The 6627-nt window shown below is 46.4% G+C and overlaps 1 pseudogene; it reads right to left on the reverse strand.

Annotated features, from left to right (window-relative positions):
- Positions 1 to 5506: 5506 nt before the first annotated feature.
- On the reverse strand, positions 5507 to 6627 carry LOC101440395 (proline/serine-rich coiled-coil protein 1-like; annotated as a pseudogene).

Genomic DNA, 6627 nt, shown 5'->3' on the forward strand with positions numbered 1-6627 from the left:
GGCAGGCTAGTTAGGGAACAAGGAGACCACGTGGAACCTGGCAGAAAAGCCACCGCCGTTAAGCACGCGCCTCCCTAGTGCCCCAAGATGGCTGCCGGAAGACCCGCGAGAACTCCCTTTCAATGAGATTTCCTCCGGAAGCCAGGGGAAGCCCATCTCTCCAGGGGCCTTATCATTGGGCCCTCCGGTGGGATTGACGGGTGGGGTATCCAATCAGAATAACAAAGCCTGGGACTTTAGCAGAGGGACAGAATAATTAATAGTTTAAAAAGCAAGCTGGCAATCAAATCGCCCCATCCTGCTTTCTACCCCCTGCTCTTGCCTTTTTCCCCTACCTGGAATACCGCACAAATAGAACCTGGACATTTGTAATCTATGATGGGGAATTGTAGATTGTAAATCACCCCTTATCACTTTTCAGCCCCTTCCTCTCTACCTGGGGCCCTTAATCTGCTATATTCTCCCATTTCTCTTCTCTCCATTCCTTAATAAATTATTGGCCTAATTAACCTGGCTTGCTCTTTTTTTTTTTTTTTTTTTACTGATTTTGTAACCTGGCTTGCTCTTGAAATTCATTTCTTGCAGGTTAGCCAAGAACCTAGAGAAAATCTGGCAACAGTGTTTCTGGATCAGTTTGTCTGACTTACGGCTGAAAATTTTTAAATTGAAGCTATAAGCTCTCTCTGCCAGGCTGATGTATGCTGTTTTCCTACTTCCAGGTGGTATTAACAATTAACTTATAAAACTCACTAAAAGAGCTCTGTTTGAGTTGACTTAAAGATAAAGTGTTTATGTATAAGCCAATACTCCTAAATTCCCAGAAACTAAGACTTTAGTCTTAGAGTCTTATTTTAAGTCTAAATCATAATATTTCCAAAGGCAAAAAGAGTATTCATCAAACTAAACTAAATGTTTTTTTTTTTAAATTCAAGTTCACGTAATTTAGGGAAACCTTTGGCAAATCAGATTAGTTTAACATTGCTAGCTAAATAAAAACAGCTATATCTTCTGAGTTAGCAATGTTAAGTACAATACAAGCATATGGTCTTATTCTTCCTAAACTTATTCCAGTTTACTGAGCAAATAAGCTAGCATTATATCCTCTAGAAGTTTAAGATGATGTAAAGTTGTATTTAACCAATTTGAGGCGGCAGACTTGGCCCAGTGGTTAGGGCGCCCTTCTACCACATGGGAGGTCCGCGGTTCAAACCCTGGGCCTCCCTGACCTGTGTGGAGCTGGCCCATGCGCAGTGCTGATGCGCGCAAGGAGTGCCCTGCCACGTAGGGGTGTCCCCCGCTTAGGGGAGCCCCATGTGCAAGGAGAGCGCCCCATAAGGAGAGCCGCCCAGCGCGAAAGAAAGTGCAGCCTGCCCAGGAATGGTGCTGCACATACGGAGAGCTGACATAACAAGATGATGCAACAAAAAAAAACACAGATTCCCGTGCCGCCGACAACAATAGAAGCGGACAAAGAATATGCAGCAAATAGACACAGAGAGCAGACAACCGGGGTGAGGGGGGAAGGGGAGAGAAATAAATAAAATAAATCTTAAAAAAAAAAAATAACCAAATTGAATTATTCTGAAAACCATATTTCAAGAGTAATTGTGTTTACCCACAACTTTTCTAATAAAAATCCATTTAAAATATATGCAATAATCTTCCTTGTAACATTGTTTTGCTATAGTAAATAACTTTAAGCAACCCATATCACCACCAGCAGGGGCTGATTAAGTATTTTAAAGGACATTCACACAGTTGAATGCTTGAATCTATTGAAAAGAGTAGAATAGATCTATGTGTGCTGACTTAGGAAGAGTCTCAAGATATATTATTGAATGAAAAAGCAAGATGTAGAACACTATATACATTAAGAGCTCACCTATATTAAAAGGAAAAGGGCTATAATCTTATGAACACAGATAATTTTTGGGAAGGCTGAGAAGAAAATTAAAAGCAATTAAATAATTAACCTTTGGGGAGCCATAAAAGGCTTTAATCTATGTCCTCAAATATCTTGATATACTTCGGTGTGGGTTGGACCTTCTGACTTGCTTCTAATCAATAGGATGTAGCAGAAGTGACAGCATGGGGCTTCTGAGACTACACCGTAAGAACCTTTGGGGCCCTCTATTCTGGAAGAAGCCTCACCATGGGAAAAGCAGCCACTGCTGCTGTCCACTGCTGAGGACACTCAAGCAGCACTGTGGAGGTGCCCACCCAGCAGATGGGGCCTTCTTTCCAGCAGCCAGTGAGGACCTCAGGCCTCCCGCCAACACCAGCGCAGGAAAGCGACTGGGATGCTGGCCCTCCTGTTCCCAGCCCACATCTTGACTCAAGCTCCTGAAAGACCCTGGGCTACCATCACCCAGCTAAGCCACTCCTGAATTCCTGACCCACAGAAACAGTGAAATAAATGTCTGCTTGATTGTTTCATAGTATTTTGAAGACAGTTTCCAACATGTTTCTAGTAACTTAAATATATAAGGGAAGTGGATGTGGCTCAAGCGATTGGGCTTCTGTCTACCATGTGGGAGGATGTGGGGTCGATCCCTGGGGCCTCCTGGTAAAGGCGTGCGATGCCGCAAGATGATGACACAACAAAAGAGAGACGCGAGGGAGGATCAAGCAGACCCAGCAGAAACCAGGAACTGAGGTGGCGCAAGCGACAGGGAACCTCTCTCCTTCACCGGAGGTTCCCGGGATCAAATCCCAGTGAAGCCTAGTGGAGGAAAAAAAGAGAGAAGACAAAAAGAAACAGACACAGAAGATCATGCAGTGAATGGACACAGACAGCAAAAAGCAGGGTGGGGGTAGGGTGGGGGGAAATAAGTATATAAGGTATGCAGGATGTGTTTTTGCTAAGGAAAAAGAGAGAAGTATTTTTCCCTAGGGAAAAATGACTTGTTGCAGAATGAGAAACAGGAATGTGTAGGACAAAACCTTAATGGATATAGAAAGTTGTAGAAAGTTTGCAGAAAGAGGAGTTTTATTTATCATCGTCAATGTTGGCTAAGATTTGATAGGCTTATAAGAGTTTTCTTATCAGATAGTGTCTTCATGCCAAAGTAGAATTTAGTTTTCTCACTGTTAAAATGGTAAAACTTTCTTGAGTTATCAGTCGACTGTTAGTAAAAAGTTGTACAAAGTTTTTCTTAGGTATCTAAGTAATCTGCCCAGAAGACAAAGGTTCTGTTTCTTACCAAAATAATTTCATCTACTTTATATTGACCTTATCATCCTCACTTTTTAAAATAATCATGGAACTTCCTTTTAAAATCTTTTATTGTCTCTTTGGTTAAATAAGGATCCAAGTATTGTTTAACAATGACCCATGATCCTATTTAACAAAATGTTCAAACTTGACAACTTTTGACAATTCGCCTTCCCCAAAACAGGCCCTGAATTTTTTCTTTTTTTTTCAATTTTTAAACTTTATTTTGTGCATTTAGTAGTAATTGAAAATATAAACAATAATTGAAAAATAAAAAGAAAACACAGTTGAATAAAAACATACATTTCTGTCCTGTTGTGTCTGGCTTGCTTCACTCAACATAACGTCCTCCAGGTTCACCCATGTCGTCATATGCTTTATGAGTTCATTTCTTCTTACAGATGCAAAATATCCCATTTTGTGAATACAGCGCAGTTTGTTTATCCATTCATCAGTTGATGGACACTTGGGGTGTTTCCAACTTTTGGTGATTGTGAATAATGTCACTGTGAACATCAGTGTGCAGATTATCTGTTCATGTCACTGCTCTCAGTTCTTCTGGGTATACACCCAGTAGTGGTATTGCAGGGTGGCATGGCAAGTCTATATTCAGCTTCTTTAGGAACTGCCCAACAGTCCTCCACAGTGGCTGTACCATTCTGCATTCCCACCAACAGTGAATAAGTGTTTCTATCTCTCCACATCTTCTCCAACACTTGTGGTTCTGTCTTTTTAATGGTGGCCACTCTGATAGGTATGAAATGATATGTCATTGTAGTTTTTTTAAAGATTTATTTATTTAATTTATTTAGATCCCCCCCCCCCCCCGTTGTCTGCTCTTTGTGTCCATTTGCTGTGTGTTCTTCCATGTCCACTTGCATTCTTGTCAGCAGCACTGGGAATCTGTGTCTCTTTTTGTTGCGTCAGCTGTCTGTGTGTGTGGCACCACTCCTGGGCAGGCTGCGCTTTTTTTGCTTGTGGCAGCTCTCCTTGCAGGGCTTACTCCTTGTGTGTGGAGCTCCCCTACGCGGGGACACCCCTGCGTGGCACGGCACTCCTTGCATGCATCAGCATTGTGCATGGGCCAGGAGGCTCTGTGTTTGAACCCTGGACCTCCCATATGGTAGGTGGACACTCCAACAGTTGAGCCAAATCTGCTTCCCTAATTGTAGTTTTGATCTTCATTTTCCTAATCATTAGTGATGTTGAGCATTTTTTCATGTGTTTTTTTACATTTGCGCTCTTCTTTAGACAAATGTCTGTTCAAGTCTTTTGCCCATGTATTAATTGGGTCATTTGTCTTTTTATTGTTGAGTTGTAACATCTCTTTCTATATCCTGGATATTATACCCTTATCTGAAGTGATTTCCAAATATTTTCTCCTATTGAGTTGGCTGCCTTTTCACCCTTTTTGACAACATCCTGTGAAGTGCAAAAGTGTTTAGTTTTGAGGAGGTCCTATTTATCTGTTTTCTTTTGTTGCGTGTGCTTTGGGTGTAAGGCCCAGGAAACCACCACATTGTACAAGGACTGTAAATGTTTCCCTACATTTTCTTCTAGTGGTTTTATGGTCCTAGCTTTTATATTTGGGTCTTTGATCCTTTTGAGTTGATTCTTGTCTGGGGAGTTAGAGAGGGGTCCTCTTTCATTCTTTTTTTTTTTTTTTAATAAAAAATACATTCGCTTTATTTTAGAAACATGTAGATTGATGAATAAGTTTATCATAAACTGGCCTGTTTGGAGTTACAAGATTCACAAGAAATAAACTTCTGGAGAGTGAGGCACTGCTTCGGCCTCTCCAGCTGGGCCCGGCCTCAGTCCGGTGGAGGATGCGATTCAGGAAGAGAGCAGGGGGGTGAGCCCAGAGGCCATTCGCAGGAATGTCCAGTGAACCAGGGCCTGGGTGCTTTTAGGGGCTGAGAGCAAGAGTGGGAGTGGGCGAGGACAAATGCCAAACCACTGCCCTTGTCACTTTCTGTTGGTTGATTCCACTGCCGGGAGGCGCCCTCTTTTCCCTCGTCTTTCAGCCCAGAGAGCTGGACTCGCCTCCAGCTCAGCCTCCCTTGGTGCCTGCTCCGGGAAGAGCAGCCCTGGCAGGGACTCTTCTCCTGTCCATCGGCCAGAATCTGCTGGGTCAGGGTCCACGCCAGAGAGGGCTCGACGGGCAGGGAGAGGCGATTTGCAGCGGTGCCTGCAGGGGTTTGCTACCGGATTCTCGCGGTCCTGATCTCTTTGCCTGCTGGGTCCTGGATCTGGAACTTTCTGGGGCGCCTGCAGATGGCCGCAGTGGCACTAGTGACAGGAAGATGTGGTCATGGGAACGGGGACTCTGTGCCCTGCAGCACTTGGCCTTGGAAGCCCTTTCCGAGTCGACAGAGAATCTGAGGGTAGGCCGCCTTTGCCAGGTAGTCCACTGCGGCCGGTGAGTGTCATTGGCTGGCAGGCCTGGGGATGGCCGAGGGAACGGGCCGTTGATTGGAAGCTTTAGCAGCTGCGCCCTGCGGCTGGGACAGGTGCTGGGAATTGCTGGAAGAAGGCTGTGGGGCCCGGACTGGCCTGACATGGGGGGCAGGGCCTGCTGTTGCTCTCCCCCCTGGGCCCAGATTTCCCCCGGAATGCAGGGGTTGATTGGGCAAGGGGAGAGGACGATGACCAGACCAGGGGAGAGGAAGATGATGGACCAGGGGAGAGGATGGTGACCGGACCAGGGGAGAGGAAGATGATGGACCAGGGGAGAGGAAGATGATGGACCAGGGGAGAGGAAGATGACCAGACCAGGGAAAGGAGGATGACCAGGAGAGAAGATGACTGGACCAGGGGAGAGGAAGGTGACCGGATCAGGGAAGATGATGGACCAGGGGAGAAGGAGGGGATGGACTCTTCGACTTGGGGAACAGGCTGAAGGCAGGCAATTCCCTCTTCACGCTGAGGGCTGCTTTCCAGGTGGTGCTGAAACACCCCGACTGGCCCTTCTTATCACTGCTCCGGAGTTGGGGTGTCAGGCTGCTTGGGGAGACAGTTCTCTGAGCCAAGGAGCTCACAGGGGCAGCAAGGCCCAGACAGGGCCTCCGTGAGCACAAAGGCCTCCGCCGAGGGCTGGGCTTCTCGGGGCACAGCCCCGGCCCTGGCCCGCGCCCTCCCGCTCCTGCAGGGCACGCTGCTCCGCCTGGGCAGCCAGCCGGCTGGTGGCGTCGAGGCTCTCCTCCGCTTCCCTGGGCTGAGGGCGCCTAAGCGGGTCCTCAGGCTCTGGGGGCAGGGGGCTGCATTCAGATCTCTTCTGAGGGAGGGGCCCCGGCACAGGGGTGTCTCCAGAGTCGCCAACCCTGCAATGTCCTCCTGTCAGATGGTACCAAACCTCCAAAGTCCAAGGTCTCATCCAAAATAAAATTTACATCTTCCTCCAAGCTTTCCAT

This window comes from Dasypus novemcinctus, chromosome 14 (genome assembly GCF_030445035.2).
Source record: "Dasypus novemcinctus isolate mDasNov1 chromosome 14, mDasNov1.1.hap2, whole genome shotgun sequence".
Lineage (NCBI taxonomy): Eukaryota > Metazoa > Chordata > Mammalia > Cingulata > Dasypodidae > Dasypus > Dasypus novemcinctus.